We start from the raw sequence: 17,589 nt of genomic DNA on the forward strand, positions 1-17,589 counted from the left end.
TTTAAAAAGCCACAGCCATTCAATACTTATAATGTATTGCTTTTCTTGTATGCCACTCTTAGTTGTAAGAAGCCCAAACAATTGTATCACAATTGCAAGATTAAATTTTGCTTGGCACTGTAAACAGGATTTAGAAGGTTTTGATGCACAAAATGTGACAAGAAAGGATGCTCTCCAAACTTGTAAAGCAACTTGAATGGAAATCCTGATTTTTACTTTCAGCTGACAATGATAAGCCTAGGGAGGGTGGTGACTTGAGATCTCCAGATAATAATAATAAGCAACTTATTAAATAAACACAAGCTACTTTAATTTAATAAAAGCCAGCCCAAGTCTAGTGCTCCAGCAGCTCCTTTCAAGCAGCATCACACCATCTTTCTTAACAGAAGCTCGGGTTTGCCAGAAAGGAACAAGAAACAAATGCCACTTCCTGGGATCTCTGCAGACAAGGAGAACAGAAAGTGAAAGAAGTGAAAGCAGAGCTCTACCCACAGGCAAACCTCCAAGACACAGTGAGCCAGTGAGGCAGCACGAGAAGGGATGTTTTAGACACAGAAGGGGATAAAAATACCAGCAAGGGGCTGGAGGGAAAGCTCCAACTTCTCCCCAGAAGATGGGAAAGGTCATCCAACAACACTGAACTATAAACAGTTGCTGCCACTGACTCAAGTACCACATTCACTCGAGGAACTCAGGGTAGCAGAGTTCTGCATGTGAAAGCTGCTGCTTCTGTAGATAAAAGTGATTTGGAAAGATGCTTTTGAGACCTATCAAATTGGTGTTCAGTTACAGAGTTTCTTAGGAATATCCTATTTTTTCCTCACTTTATTTGTCATGTTTAGAGGCAGAACTACGCTCTAATATTTAACAAATCTGTCTTCTCATATATTTCAGCCTTTTGTCATTGTGATTCTAAAGGCTGGTGAGGGGAAGGACAAATGCCTTTCATCACATCTGTTAGACTCAAGAATGCCTATACACACCAGGCCATTCAGTATGTGACAGGATGTAAATGTGGTTCTGATAAGTGAACACACAGAAAATTAGAGCACTGAAGTCATCTAGCTGTCAGTGTTCTAAAATCCTGCTTTTCCTGTAATCAGCCCCTGAAGCTGATCAAGTGATGATGACCCACAGAGATTTTTAAAAGTGCTGTTATACAAGAATCTATTCATTTCTAAAGAGGTTTAGTTCTCAATGAAGAAATCCACTCCGTATGCATACTCGCTGAGGCTCAAGGAGAAACGCACCCACCCAAAGGCACCTGAAACACCTCAGCATTAAAATAATCTCCATCAAGATAAGAATGGCCAAATTATAACTCACGGGTTATTACAGATGTTCTAATTAGTGTTCTTCCAGATGCTCTAATTAGAGTTAATACAGATGTTCTAATTAGCCACTAGTTTGATTAACACTTTCAACCAGCACTTGCACCACGTGCAGCAGCTGCAGACACGAGTTTCTCCTCTCACTGCCCATACCCTCAACCAGCCCAGGAAGCTGACTCAAGCTGAAAAAATTTTTTCGGGGGAAAAAAAAAAAAATCTAACTTTATCTTTAAAGCAAGATTGGTTCAGTGATCCAGGTCTCGGCCTGCCCGTCCCAACACCTGGGCCAGCAGCCTTGGCGAGAGCAGCCCGGCGCTCCCCGGCCTCGCGCGCCCTTTCCCGGTTCGCCACGCGCCTTCTCCCCGCCGCAGGTCGGGCACGGGCGGCTCGGCGGGGCAGGCCGGGCACAGGCACCCGGGCAGGGCCGGCCTCCCGGAGCCGCGGCCGCTGCCTCGCCGTGCCGTGCCCGCCCGGCCGCCCCCCCGGCACCGACACCGGGGCCGCACTCCCGCAGCCGCCGGCCCATGGCACTTACCGGCCCCCTCCTCCTGCTCTCCTCCCCACGGGTGATGCCGGCAGCGGCAGCAGCGCCTCACGCTCCTCGCCCCGCCGCGGCCCCGGCACTTCAATCTCCCGCGGCGGCCGCTCCGCCCGCGTCGCTCCCGGTGATGCGCCCGCTGCCAGCCCCGTCCCGTCCCGCCCTCCCGCCGCGCCGATCCCCCCCCGCCCGCTGTTGGTTTGTCCCGCCGGCCACACCTGCGGCTCGCACCATTCGCCGCGCGGAGGGGCGCCCGGGGGCGGGAGAGGCGGATGGGGAACGCGCCCGGGGGCCGGAGCTGCCGGTGGCATGTAGCGCTGGGTTGCTGCGCTGGGATCCGGCCCTGTTCGGCCCGGAGAAGCCAGATGGTGCCGAGGCGAGCGGCAGTCGCTTCATGTCGTCCTCACCCGCAAGGCCCGCAGTGGTACGGCCGAGGAACCTCTCCTTCCCCTCACCCAGCAGGTCCCAGCGAGGGGCGGGAGCTGCCATGTGCCAGCGCTTCCCTCAGCTGTGCCGCCCGCCCGGAGCAGCCGCTCCACCTGCGGGCTGCAAATCGAAACGTTTCCTAGCGTTTTCCTGACGGGCCTTTTTTTTTTTTTTTTCTTAGTGAGGTAACAGCCCAGGCAACAGGTCTGGGGTAGGACAGGGAACACCCCCATCACGTTGGCTGCAGGGATCACCCCACAACCGCAGGGGTTGGAGAGGATCATCCCGCAGCCACACAGGTTGAGGGGACATTCCACGGCCACACAGATTTGGGGACACCCCACAGCCACACAGGTTTTGGAGCTCATCTCACAGCCACATAGCTTGGGGGGATATCCCACAGCCTCACAAGTCAGGGGATCATCCCACAGCCACACAGGTTGGATCCCACAGCCGGTTGCAAACTGCCAGAAGGAGAAACTGCTGAACTGTGCCCTCGGTACGTGTGTGGTGCCACAGTAATTGTGTGTCTTTCTGAAATATAACCATATACAAAGAGTGTAGTCTCACATTCCACTGCTCTTCCTCAGAAATGCTCTAGCAGACAGGAAGAAATACGGGAAATGTTTGTAAAGCAGTAGTAGGAAGGTTGGGAGAAGAGTAAGCAAGTGTGTAACAAATTTAAATTAGATTTGTTTTTTTCCCCTGATGAAAAAGCTTTTTCAGGCTAGGAACTCTGCCCCTCTGCTCTGCTCTGCTCTGGTGAGACCCCCCCTGCAGAGCTGCACCCAGCTCTGGGGTCCCCAGCATTAAAAGGGTGTGGAGCTGTTGAAGTGAGTCCAGAGGAGGGCTGTGGATATGCTCAGAGGGTTGGAGCACCTCTCCTGTGAAGACAGGCTGGAAGGATTGGTTTTTTTCAGCCTGGAGAAGGTTCTGGGGGACCTTACTGCAGCCATTCAGTGCCTAGAAGGGGCTATAAGAGAGCTGCAGAGGGATTTTTTACAAGGGCCTGTAGCAATAGAACAAGGGGATGTGGCTTTAAAATGAAAAAGGTTAGGGTTATATTAGACACTGGGAAGAAATTATTTACTCTGGGGGTGGTGAGGCACTGGCAAAAGTTCCCCAGAGAAGTTGTGGATGCCCCATCCCTGGAATTGTTCACGGCCATGTTTGGTGGGACTCTGAGCAGCCTGATCTAGTGGAAGGTGTCCCTGCCCATGGCAGAGGTGCTTGAATTAGAACCCCTTTCAACCCAAGCCATTCTATGATTCTGTGAGTCAGCTGTCCTGGCCATGCTCCCTCCCAGCTTTTCGTGCACTTCCTCACTGGCAGAGCATGAGACACTGAAAAGTCCTTGACTAAGGGTAAGCACTACTTAGCAACAACCAAAACATCAGAGTATTTTTCTCATACTGTATCCAAAACAGAGCGCTGTACCAACTACTTAAACAAAAAAAAGAACTCTTATCCCAGCCAGAACCAGGACATCATGGCAGAGATGTTGGAACTAGGTGATCTTCAAGGTCACTTTCAACCCAAACCATTCCATGATTCTGTGGTTCTCTGATCAATAGTTTAGGGGGCATTAATAAATAAATACTTCACACTAGCTAGCATGAATATTAATAATGGTGATAAAGCCTGATGCTTAAGGGAACATAGTTTAAAAAAATTACAAAGAAGGTGATCTGGCTAGAAAAAAATATTTTAAGTTGCCTATTTGCTTACTAGTTCATGATGAGATTTGTGTCATGTCAAACCCCAGCCTGAGACAAAAAATGTTAGTTTGATTTATCTCAACCCCTTCTGAACTGAATCTGAACAGCCTGTTAAAAGTTTTAGTTTAATTCCTCCATGATATTTATGGATGTCTGTGTGTAGACAAACTTGGATTTAATTCTGCTGATGAAGACTAGACCTGGATTTCATGTCCCTCACGCAGAATAGAGGTGCAATTATAGCAGAATATAGTATTGGTATCATTATTCCTATTACTGCTATTTATAGCTGACTGCATCTTTGTGCTTTATGCATGAGCCAAAGATTGTACACTCCCAGGATCTGCATTCCTTTAGCACATCTCAGGAAACTACAAAAATGCAATCTGCTTGAAATTTTTTAAATAATTATTCCTCAAAGATTTAGTAATCATGTAACATTTTGCCTTCTGGGGAGCTTTGGTCAAGGCTGGAATTTTAAAAGATTTAATGCCACATCAGATTCAAGGTGTATAACATTCAGGTGGGCAGCACCTGAAAAATAATGGGCTGATGGCAGAGGCAGCAGCTTAATATCTCAGCACAATAGAACAAGCAAAAGAAGGGCTGGTTTGAGTTTGTGGAATGAATTCCTATGGGAGCAACTAATTAACACTGTCCCACATAGAATAAAAGGGGCAGGATAAAAGGGCTGCATGTGACACAATGTTCACACTTTTGAGTTATACCAGAAATATTTTTTATGCTGCTGTGGAATGTGTATCTTCAGATTCTGGGCAGAATATCCCATTGCAGTCTCTTATTTGGGGAAGAATATTTTCCTTGGTTGGATTTATTTTTTAGACAAATGGTTATCATTCAGTATAACACAAATGACAAAAAGCACGTTGTGGTAGAAGTTGTTCCTTCCATCCTTGAGGAACACTTCTTAAACTGTTTTGAAGATGTTGGTCTGAAGATTTGTAAAGTCAAGAACTGCTAAGAGTTGAGGCAAGAAGGTATTTGAAGTAAATCAAGGCTTTTAAAAGCTTTCAGAACTCTGAATGGAAGCATGGCAGAACCAGATCCATTTAAAACTGCCTTTTTAGTGGTGTGAAGATAGAATTGGCTGGGAACTAGGGTAGGTTATGTGAACAGGTAGGTACATGGTAGTAAAAGTACTCTCTTCAGAGTTTCTTTATGCTACCAGAGCTTTGTATAGAGTTGTGTGGCAAGGTTTTGGCAGAGGAGGCCCACAGGGGTGGCTTCTGCAAGAGGCTGCCAGAAGCTTCCCACACATCCAAGGGAACCAATGCCACACTCCTGTTTACAGAAGTAACTGTGTGACTGCATCTAGAAAAAGCCAGGAGTCTGGCAGCAGTGTTTGCAGAAAAAATATTTCCTGTAGCTTGGAATGAGTAAACAGCAACACTTTGGAGGAGTGCTTTAAATCAGTCGTGAAAATTAGTCTTAAGCCAGTGAACAGAGAAGTTTGATTTAAATGATTGTTTATATTAAATTACAGTTGTATTGTGTCTTAAAGACTGATTTTTCACTGTTTGGCAACCATTAAAATGTGCTGATTATGGTGTTCATGCATAATTTACCATTTATTTTTGCTAGCAAAGAGGATGTGGTGTAGTTACATGCATCTGAAACATTTTAGACTTTAACTTAACGTATTGGTTGTGCATACATTTCACTATTTGGGAAGATGAAGACTGTTTAATTTCTTTCTTTTTTCTTTTTTTTTTTTATCCCTCGGTAGTTATTACATTTTTACTTGTGGTTCATATCAAACTCCTAGTGGATAAATACTGGAAATGAAGGAAAACAATGAGGATAAAAACCCTCTTTATAGTAGCTTTTAGTTGAATAAGATTACCATAAATGTATTTGATTCTCCTTCTTAAGGAGATTATCTAAATATATTTTGCATTGAAAAAGGTTTTATTAAAAAAAATGAAGTATACTTGCAGGAAGAGGATGTGATTGGTTTGATCACTCAGTCATTCTAGTGTATAGAACTAGTAGAGATCATCCTCTCCACCTCTTTTTTTTATTTATGGACGGAAATAATGAAAAAATTCAGTAGAGGTAATCCATTAATCCATTTAAGTGAGCTGGTTGAATGAACAGAAATGAAGGAAATACTGCCACCTTGCTTGTAGAAAAAAAGAGCTTGTCAGAAACTTGTTCAACACTTCAGCAAATCAAGATTAATTCTTCAGCAGCTTGAACAGAAAGTTCACACTGTTCATTTAATAATGCTACTTCTGTAATACTAGTATTATTTTGTTTTGCAAGGCAAACATGTTTAAAATTAAATTTTAAAGTCAACCAAGCTAATTGATTTTATTTTTATTATTTTATTTTAGAGACCCAGAGAAGTTACCAGGGAAGAACCATTTTCTTGCCTTACCTTTAAATCAGACACAAAATCAGAATATTCCAGAAACCAGGTACTTTTCTTTATGTGGGACGAGGCTGTATGTGATTGGAGGAGCCTGTCTTTTAACAAGGCAGGAAAAAAAATAATTCAAATATATAAATGCTTAATATTGCCTCAGAATATCTAATCTTTGAAGTGTTCTGGAAGGAGCAGCAACTTTTAGCACTGTCGACTTTGTTTAAAGTGGAAGTGCATGAAATTATATTCATCAATAAAATCAGGATGTTACATTACCAATAGAGCTCTAGTGATGAATAGAAAAAAATACAGAGATGGACTTTGTAGGAGCCAATCCTTCTGAGTAATGAGAATGTTGTTGTTTTTTTTTTTTATTTTGGCATTCCAGCTCTAGCCTTGTGTTGCCTCTGCTGTTCTGAGCAGAGCAAGTGAAAATCTGTGGCGTTTCGGGGCAGGGGTTTTCTTTCCCCTGGCTGGTGAGGCTGGGGCCGTGGGTTGCAGTTCAGTTTTTGGTCGTTAGATGCCGGTAGCTCCCCGGGCATTTCGGGCTCTGGGTTTTCTGACGTGTTCAAGTGAGAGGTGAGAGCCCGGCAGGGACTTCGGACTGGTGTTTTGGTAGAGGAACACAGACAGCGCACTCCTTGCATGCTGTCCGACTCCAAAAAAAACCCCCAAACACAGTCTCCCTCCCCCCAAAAAATCCCATCAAAATAACCCAAAACCACACCACAACAGAAAAAAAGAGATTTTTGACTGAAAATGAGGGGAGCCCAGATCCAGAACACAGGGCTAAATAATGCCCATTTCTCTGGGCTCAGTCATTGTGCTACAACACCTGTGAGGTGTAAATAAAGCAGCAGGGCATTGTCAGGTTGCTCTCCCGTTTGTTCTGCCTCTGCCGGCTGGGTGCAGGCACAGGAGTGCGCTGTTTTGTTGGCTTGATGCCACAAGAGGCTCTTTGTATGCATTAGCGGCTCCTGTGCTGTGGCAAGGTCAAGTCCTACTGTTGATGTGTGCAGGGACAGAATTGCAGTATCTGCTTGTGATTAAGATTATGCAAAGGAGTGGCAGTGACAGCATACACTGCTTTGCTGAAAACGCCACTGTGTTCCTAGGTTTTGTCAGTGACTGCAAGTAATGCTCTTTGACACTCTAGATTTCCCACATGCTGTGTTGCATTTCAGTGGAATACAGGCCTTCTGCACGTCTTCAAGTGCAACATCCACGTGCATTTTTTGTAAGAGTTAGTATTAATTCAGCTGATCATGACACTTTGGGGCATTTAAACTGTGTGTGCCTCTACTGCACTGAATGTTTTCAGTGTTAAACCAAATTAACTGAATAATGCATTAACTAAAAAAGAAAACAATTAGGTAAGGCTGTCATAGTTAACAATGTGCAGTTCCTTCTAACTGCAGACCTTTCAAGCCTCTTTCATCTCAGTCTCCAAGCACAGAACCTTTTGAACAAAAGCTTCCCTATCCATTTTGTAGATGAGGAAACTGGAACAAGAAAATTTGATGATATGTACATGATCATGCAGGAAGTGTCTGATACATCTGGAAATTAGGGCTGGGTGGGTTCCTGATCTCTATTCTTGTGCCTTCACTGCCACATTAATTTTTCCATTTGCTGTACATCTTTTTATGGGAATGGTGGTGTTGCTGTTTTTCACAAGACAGTCTGAGCTGGTGTCCAGATTAGAACAATGGCCTTGACAACTGTTTTCTCTTTGATAAAGTACCATAAAAATGCACAGTGTTTTCAAGCAAGCATGTTTCAACAAAGAATGTAATGCCTGTTCCTTGACTTAAAAGTTCTTTTTGTGAGAATGGAGTAGACTTCACAGGATGCTGTTCCATGGACTTCCACTGTTTTTTCTGAAGTCAGTGAGGCTGCAGCTATAAAAGTGAAGTCTGAATTTTGCCTTCTAGTTTCAAAGTAAGCATTTAATAATCAAATAAACATCAGAGTGTATTTTGTGCTGGCTTTTAACTCAATGATATGCAGCACTGCAGCTGAGAAGGCTTTCATTGCAGCTATGTCTCAGCTTGACTTGTAAGATTGCTAAAGGAATGTCTTGTTCTCGGGCCATATTTGTCTTGCTCTTTTTTTTTTTGCAATTTATTTGCTTTAGAGAACAGAACCAGACATAAGCATCTATTGCTCGATGAGGTTGGGTATTTTTGGGGGGATGTGGGGGTGTTTTCACCCAGTGTACAGATGGTTTCACTAAAGAACATAACAGGTAACTGAGTAGCCCAAGGTGATTCAGTGAACTGATCAACCTCCCTGAAAAAGTTAAACACTTCTGGCTCCTTGTCTTTTAAACTTGTCTAGCCACTAAATCTTATTGGCTCCCAAATGAAGCTTTGGGAACTGGAAGTCACTTTCCATACTGTCTAATTGCCATTCTTACGTGGGAAAATTAGTATAAAAATCCTGCCTGGGAATGCTACCAAAATTGTTTTAATAATGTTAAAAAAACTCTTTGCATCAAATAATTTATTATCTGTTGACAGTCATTCACACAGAGTATACATGGGAAAAGTTGAGCATGTTTTACCAGACCTAAGCACAAATGTGTGAGGTGATATTGTATTGATCTGCCCAGCAGAAAAAAGATGCTGTTTAAGAAAAAGACAACAGTTTCTGCCAGTATGAAACCAAAGGGGAAGAGTTCTCTCAGAAAAGCATATTTTCTTGTGCAGTGATTTTAAAAGAAAAATATTTCCAGTTACTCAAAATTTTTCTTTCCAACTATTATTCAAAGGCTTTCTTCTCTCTATGCTTTTCCCTTTCCCATTCTTTCTGATCCAGTCTGGAAAGTATTATAATGACCATGACAATTTGAGGCAGTAAGTGAGGAAAGGTTTGTGAGGAGAATCTGTTATTAGACTGATAGTGTGGTAAAAAATGACCATATTTTAAGGCACAGGTGTGATCTGAGGAAAGATTTGTTTGTTCAGTACCTTATCTGTGTTTGTTACTGTGTCACCTGGTGTAATGACAGAAAAAAATTCCAAAACCTTGACTTTTATTTTCCATTTGTCTGTCCAATTTCTCTCTGCATCCTCTGTTTTCAACTCTGAAAACAAATGGAGATAAATTATGGAGGAAGTTGAATAGAAAGGGAATGCTAAAACTTTTTTCTTATTTATTTATGGGGCGGGCAGTGTGACTTCTAATAGCAAAACATTACTTGAAAACAAATGAGAAAATGCTACTGAATAAATAAATTTTGCATGTAAATGTACATAAGACAAAACCCATTAACTGAAAATACATACCTTGATTTAAAGTTGAGCTCACATCTTTGTCTTTTGAAAAATACCATTTTATTTTGCACCAACTTTTGAAACAAATTATGTGTCTTTCATTTATGTGGCTTACAATGTAGTATTAGCTACTGATGTAAAGATATTTTACCCACATTTCTTCATATTTCTTTTCACTTTCTTAAAATATAAATGTTTCATGTAAATGATTCTCTAAATAAAAATCTTTCCTGATTTGCTAACAAAGGAAAGATAAAGTTATGTACTTCAAGATTGATTGACATAGTTGTTGCATAATCAGCTATTCCAGGGCAATAATTCTTGTTTGTATAGGCTTTTCCAGAACAAAAAATCACTTTACTCCAAAATAATAAATCTGTTTCAAAAGCATAACTACTTTTCACTGATTAGGCTCTTGTGTACTGAAATAAAATACTTTCATAACCCCTTTGTAACAAATATTTTAGTTAGTTTTTCTGGAGCAGCTCAGGTAAGATGTTGGCATCCCAAGGTTTTCAAACAAGGGGAAATTATGTAAGTTTTGACTGAAACAAGTACCTGCCTAGCTCATTGTATCATTCCTAACTCACTGAGACATGCAATAAGGAATTTCAGAAGGACAATAATTGGGAGATATTTCTCTACAGCAAAATGTTATGGCTCAGGTGGAGATTGCTTGACTTCTTGTTCAGTAACATTCACATTCCATTTTCTTCAACATTACCTTATTTACTCTAGCAACAAACTGAGCTGGTGTGTTTGGCTGGCACTGCTCTGGCTTTTGGCCACTGGAATTTTTAACATTTCCAAAGGGGTTTCCAGGGGTTACAGACTCAGAGCCCTTCCTGCTGACCAGCAGACCATCATCTCATCCAGATATTAGTCCAATGCTCAGGCAGCAGAGAGATGACTGAGGGAGACAGATATTGTCCTCTCCTGCTAGATTAATCACTTAATTGTCTGTCAAATTACTCAACTTTCCTCCACTGGCACTGGAACTGAGACTGTCTCTATTCCTGCCAAAGAGTATTCCCCTATCTTTGGCTGTATTTTAAGCTTTTCCAGCTTGTGCAGGCTATCTCTGCCTATTATTTTTCTGACATCATACATTTTGCTGTCAGTAATCCTGCAACACACAAATAATTTGTTTTTTATGTCTGTAATTTATGCTTCAGAGTTGAGTAAATTGCTGCACTTCAGACCCAATCCAAAGTCTAATTAAGTCATTGGAAACATTCCAGTTGACTTCACTAGGCTTTACATCAGGCCCATAAGTAGTACTTGCCTGCCACTGAGTCAGAACTTATAAAAGACAAACAAAGCAGAACACTTTTTTACCATTCTTAGTCAGAAAATGCCAAGGTAAGAAAAAATAGTAAAAAAGAATCGGACTGTAGTTTAAACTGCAGCTCTTTCAGCTGCTAGTCCTAAATAGTGCTTCATTAAATTAAAAAAACAAAAAAAAAAAAACCAAAAAAAAAACCCCACAATAAGAAAGCTACTTAAGCATCACTACTAAAGGATTTATTAGGAAGTTTCTTTTATTTATTTCTGGGTTTTTGTCTTGTGTTTTAATTTCCTCTTTAGTGGATTCTACATCATACTAACATGAGTAAAGCTCTTGTGATAGCTAAATGTTACTTTTATTTTCAAAGTCTCATTTTATATGTTATAGGCAACAAAGTGCTGCAGCTGACACCAAATGTGTGACTCACTTGATGAACAAGAAAAATTAAAGAGGTAAGAAAAAACCCCAGTAGTTATTATTGCTTCTATAGAATCTGGGTAGCAGTGTGAGAAGCAGGGACTCTTGCTCCTACTGGTTATGCTAACAATTGTACAAACTGTTAAACCTCTCTTGAAAAAACAGAACTTGAAATGTTTAAAAGAAAAAAATAACCACACTGATTTTTTCCCCAGGGATGCAGCAGATTCTGGAAGGTAAACAAGCTGTAGGACTGTGCTGTGGGTGCAGGTGGCTAATTAGTGCTCATTCCTATCTTTAATCCCAGAGGAAGGCAGAAAACCTTTTAAATCTCTCTATCAAAAATGGATGTAGTCAAGCTTGAAAGGAAGCCATGACAAGCTGACTGTAGAAGATGTGTGAACAGTTAATTCAATTAGATCTTTAATGCAAATATCTTTGGAATACAGTTGCATTTGCATATCCCTCAGCTAGGGCTTAAGTCAACATTTTTAGTACATTTTTCAGCATCCACTGAAATTAAATTAGTGAAATATTTGTGAAATGTAACTTCAGCATCTAGAAAGGAACAGATGAAAATACCATGTATGAACTGAATGAAAACAATTAACTGAGTTTTAGAGTGCCAGGGAAGAATCTGAAGAACCTGCCAGAATCCAAAGAGCTGGATTCTCACTATGCTAAACATGTCATATAAGGTCAGATTCACAGATTTAATTAGGCATCTAATTTCCTTTGGGCTTCCTGCAGGTCTTGGTTCTGTGGATTTTTCTCTCAGCAGCATCTCCTCAAAACAGAAGAAGAAGAGGAGGGGAGGAGGAGAGCTTTTAGTGTTGGATCAGCTCTGTGCTCTGGTTTGTTACTCAGCTCCACAGACAATCGCAGTAGAACAAAGAGGGCGTGGGCACAGGCGTGGAAGTGATCAGGGGTGAGGAAAGGGGACTGGAAGCACTTAGCTCTGCCCATGTGAGAAGTGGTCTTGGAACAGAAAGCCTCATTTCCTCAGGCCTCACCTATGCCACAAAGTTTTCCAAGCAAAGTTGCCTCGTGTTCCCACACGAGTTTGTAAGCTGGCAAAACATAACCCTTGCTCTGGGTGAAACTTCCTGTACCACAGCAGCCCTCAGCCACCAACCACTCTGTTATGACTTAGCAGCAGTGGCATCCTGCTGCTAAGTGACATAAACAGTCGTTTTTTATTCAGGGGTGCATATCTAACAGGTCTTCTGAGAGGTGATGGCAAAGCATTCTGGTTATATAGATAATTAATACTGCTATTTTGTTCCATTTTTCTATGGAAGTGAGTCCTTTGCTGTCCGCCTTTTTGTTACTGGTAGTGCACTGTAACAATCTTTAAATGGTTTGTATCAGGAAAATCCATTTAAAGACAACTTGTAAATCATAGTTATCAAGTTTGAAATAACCAAGTTTAAAAAAAGGGAAAACATTTTCTATTCCATTCACATCTGGGAATGAAAGGAATGAAAGAAAAAAAAAGGAATTTTCTCTCTGTGAGCAGATTTCCAGAATTTAATTTCATTTAATTTGGGAGACTCGTCTGTTGGTGTTGTAGCACTTACACTGCATGGTGACTGATACTGTGTTGCCTGGTAACTATTTGCACAGGAAAAACAATATTGTGCAGAAGCAGAAACACCTGCAGTAAACCAGCTTGGTGCACACAACAGCAGGAAATCCTTGTGAGTGCAACAAGTGCAGGAGGTAGATACCATAGCAAAGAAGCCAAAACCAGGGTAAATATTTTGTGCTGATTTCCTTACGTAAGATCTCTTGGATTGCACCCTCCTGTGCTTAAGACAGCAACATGTTTCTGTTCTGTGAACACTGACAGTGGCAAGAGGTTATGCAAAGAGATCCTCACCACAGAAAGCAGCAGAACTGAATGAAAATCTGTTCCTGTTTCTCACCTCAATGTTGAATCAAATACACTAAATGAAGAGAATGGGTTTATTTATGCAACATTATTAGTTGTCTGAAGAATGTCACAAATGGATGACTGTTTGCATTTTTTGAAACTGGTATATTTTGGCTAGAACAGTTCAGTTCTAGAAATGCTCAGTTAGATTTGCACAGGAGCATTCTAAGTCCTCACAATGTCCTTATTTAGTGGAAACTTGAAAAACTAGGTCATGACATACAAAAGTGTATGTCTGTACTAATATGGGGTAGGCTAAGGCTTTCACAAACTTTTGATAGTAATTCTCATTCTGATGCTGAAAACTTTGTGGAACAGCTGCCTGATTTGGAAAAATAAGACCAAAATACACATAATTTCAAAATCAGGAAGGCTTCTGCTCTTGATTTACATTATTACCCTTCTTTATGCTGTAGTATCAGTAAACACACAATTATGATCAATTTAATCTCAGCCATAATGAATGTGGTTCTTTCCTCATCCTTGACTATAGCTATATAAACCATGATTCTCAAAAGCACAGAAAAACTAAAAAATCTTTTCATATTTCTTCACTGACTCCATCCTCATCAAAAAATGTTTGCTGTAATCTGAACATAATTTTCCCTGGGACTGTAATTTCTGGCAATTTTGAGTTTAATATAAAGACCTTTTTGACACTCTGGGCAGATTGGCACTTTATTTCAACTAAAACCCCTCATTCTGTGATTCTGTGATATTGATTTAAAAACCTTTGTCTTAAAAAAATTCTAAAAATCCTTTAAAAATTATAATAGCTACTGTTAATAGGTATGGGATGTAACACTATGGAATAACTATTTTATATGAAGAAAAGAGAAATAACATACAAGCAATTCAACCCTGCAGCACTAGCCCTTCTTTACTATCAAATAAATCTTTGCATATACTTTCAAACACCACTTCTATCTAGAGTCTGCAAAATTTGAAAATATTGTAACTTTAGACTAAGAAATGTTATCCCTGTCAGCTGTAGTGAGAATAATGTACAGGAAAAGGTGATGTAATGATCATATCACTTACATTATTCTCTCCCTAATGAATAATCTTCCACACTAAGGATGAGCTCACTTACTATTATTGGAGCCACATCTGTAGGCCACAGCACACTGCTGAATGTAGCAGAGTTTGGATGCTGTATAATCTGCCTGTAGCTAGCACTTTCCATTAGAATTGCAAAACCATTCTATGTACTACATATGGAGTAAATTTTTCTCATGAGGAATCAGACAGAATCAAAGGAACAAAGCTTTTATTTGCAGCAGTTGTACTTGGGATTCACACACTTCCTAAGCACAGCTATGCCTTTCTTTGAAAACTGCTCCCAGACTATTATTAGTTTGAAACATCTAAAACATGTGATGGATGTTTTCTGTTCTTATTTCAGCCAGAGCTCACATGATTAGTACAGTAATCTAAGTTTGATTTCAAACTAAGGATAGAAAATCTTCCTCTATTTCCATTCCTACTCCTATTTGTACCTTCAGTGCAGACAGTTTGTATGCTTAATTGTGCAACTGTGTAGCTGACTTATGTAATGTGCTTTCTGTAAATGATGAATCATATTCTTATTTATACCTGGTAATATGAGTATGGCTGGGAGTCAGTTTGGAGCTCAAGAAATAACATAATTAGAGCCACTGAGTAATGTAATTCAGTATTACAAATGTCTTGAATACACAAGCTTTTATCAATATTAATGAAGCAGGAATGGACAAAGAAGAATACAGTATGTGTGGAAAGTCTAAAATGAATAGTTCTTCTCATAGAATAGGCACATTCCCTTATGTTGTTTTCCTCATACATCTAATCCAGTAATTGTACTGGGCTGGAAGGAATACTGGGAACATTTTAGGCTCCAATTCAGGAAAGGGTTAAGCATGTGCTTAAAATGACACGTGTTTCTATGTGTTTTGCTGAGTGCAGTACTAGGAGCAGAACATAACAGAGCAGATTCCCCTTTTGTACTGTCAGTGTGTGTGTCTGTGGGAGCAGTGTTTCTATGGGTAACTATAAATTTCCCATTTAAGTAGGAATGAATTTTTCTCATTTCAGAGCTTTGGCTCTGTACTCATAAAATCAGTTAGGGAAGTCAATTTCATAAAAATTTTTGAACTAAAAATATATCAAGGATTGCAAAGGAAACTTGAAAAACATTCCTCTTCCAAATATGGTCCTAACACTGAGATCTTCCCCCTTAGCTAAACCACCTGTCATCACAAATCCCAAGCTAGATTTACATGTGTGTGCCCCCATGTACTCAGGCAGACCCTTGTGTAAGCATTTCAGATTTGAGACCTTTACCTCCAGGTGTGGTGAGGGCTCCCCCACACTGACACTGATGTCCCCATTGTTACAATAACTGACCCTGCTCCCAGCCTGCCTCAACTGCTCCATAGCACTCAGGCTCCTGGTGTCCCCTTGCAGAATGAGCCTGTGCTGTCCCTGTGTGTGCAGGGGAAGTGGGTGAGCTGGTGGCCTGATCTGTGGCCCAGATATGTGGCTCTGTGGAGAGTTCTTCCCAGGCGACTCCTGCTGGTAGCTGGAGAAATTTGTCACATTTGTGCTGAGGTCTGCACCTGCCTCAGGACTTGCCCAGCTGGATTGTGCTAACAGAAAAGTTCTCAGTTTGGATTCAGCCTAGGAGGTACCATAGCTCCTTGATGATTGCCTGTCATCTATCCCTGTGGTTATCTGTGGGGCTTCAGCACCAACAACTGACATTAGTGGAAGCTGGGCCACTCACTCTGAGAAAGATATTGAAGGGCTGGAGCAAGTTCAGAGAAGGGCAGCAGAGCTGATGAAGGGTCTGGAGCACAAGCCTGATGAGGAACAGCTGAGGGAGCTGAGGATGTTTAACCTGGAGAAAAGGAGGCTTGGGGATGATCTTTTCACTCTATTTCACTCTCTATGGGTGCCTGAGTGGAGTTTGGAGCCAAGTGGGAGTTGGAGCCTTCTCCCATGTAGTAAAGTGAAAAGACAGACTCAGGTTGTGCCAGAGGAGGCTGAGATTGGACATTAGGAAAAATTTCTTCCCCAAAAGGGTGGTGGCAGTGGTTCCAGGCAGCTAAACGGGCTGCCCAGGGAAGTAGTGGAATGTCCCTGGAAGTGTTCAAAAAATGTATGGTTGTGCCACTTAGGGTCATAGTTTAGTGGTGCACTTGGCCATGCTGGATCAACAGTGGGACTCAATGATCTTAGAGGCCTTTTCCAGCATTATCAATTCTGTGATTCTATAATCCTATGTGTAGGAATTTTCATTTGCTTACTGAAATTTGAACTGGACTCATTGCAATGCTGTGACATTTTGTCTTCCTCACTTATGCTTAACTGCACATCTTTCTTCTATCACTTCCATCACACAACATTTTAAACTTTAACTTTTGGGATATGGATGTTTCTTCTAGATTTACTAATTGGAGCCCACAATGCTTGCCTTGACACATTCCATAAACATTTTTTATGTTCTGTTTCTATTAGCTCTCTTTCTCCTAGCTGTCTCCTCACCATCTCCTTTGAGAGGCATCAAGATTGTTCCTCTGCCCTATTTCAAGACCTGAATAATTCTACAAAATTAATGCATGATGTCAAGTATGGGTAGAAATAAGCCATTATGTCCCTCATCACTATATTAGTCATTGATTTATTCAGCTCACTCTCACCCTTCATACAAATATATCACATCTTATAAAATTTCTGTCTGTTGCTATTTTTAGTAGATAAACATCAGCCAACAAAATAAACATGTCCATTCCATAGTATAAGATAGAATGGAGGAAAATATATTTGGTTCCTCCTATTAATTTCAGTTGTCCCAGTGGTTTTTTTTTTCTCTGTATTTATGTCTAGTCTTTGCCTGTGTAGACATATTTCCATAAATTCTAGAACCAGGTCAGTTTTATTCTGTGCAGTGCAACAATAAGTGAAAGTATCAGCCAGTGAGTAATTTTCCTCTCTTAGCCTGCAAAATATTCAGAAGTATATATGTACATATGTGCATTTTTGACTACAATATATTCTTTCAGGGAATGTGAAACTTCTATAATTGCAGCAATGGGTACAGTAAAACAAGAGTACAGATTATTACAGTTTGCACAACGTGAATGGAAGTTTGTTTTCCCATAGTGCAGCAGGTAAGGAAAACACACAAACCTCTTTGTTGAAAAGGGATGATGTTTCCACATGTTTTACAAAAAGCACTTGTTTCATAGCTTTTCTCACTTCCACTAAAAAAATCAGGCCAAAGAAGG

The sequence above is a fragment of the Erithacus rubecula genome, assembly GCF_903797595.1.
Source record: "Erithacus rubecula genome assembly, chromosome: 5".
Taxonomy (NCBI): Eukaryota; Metazoa; Chordata; class Aves; order Passeriformes; family Muscicapidae; genus Erithacus; species Erithacus rubecula.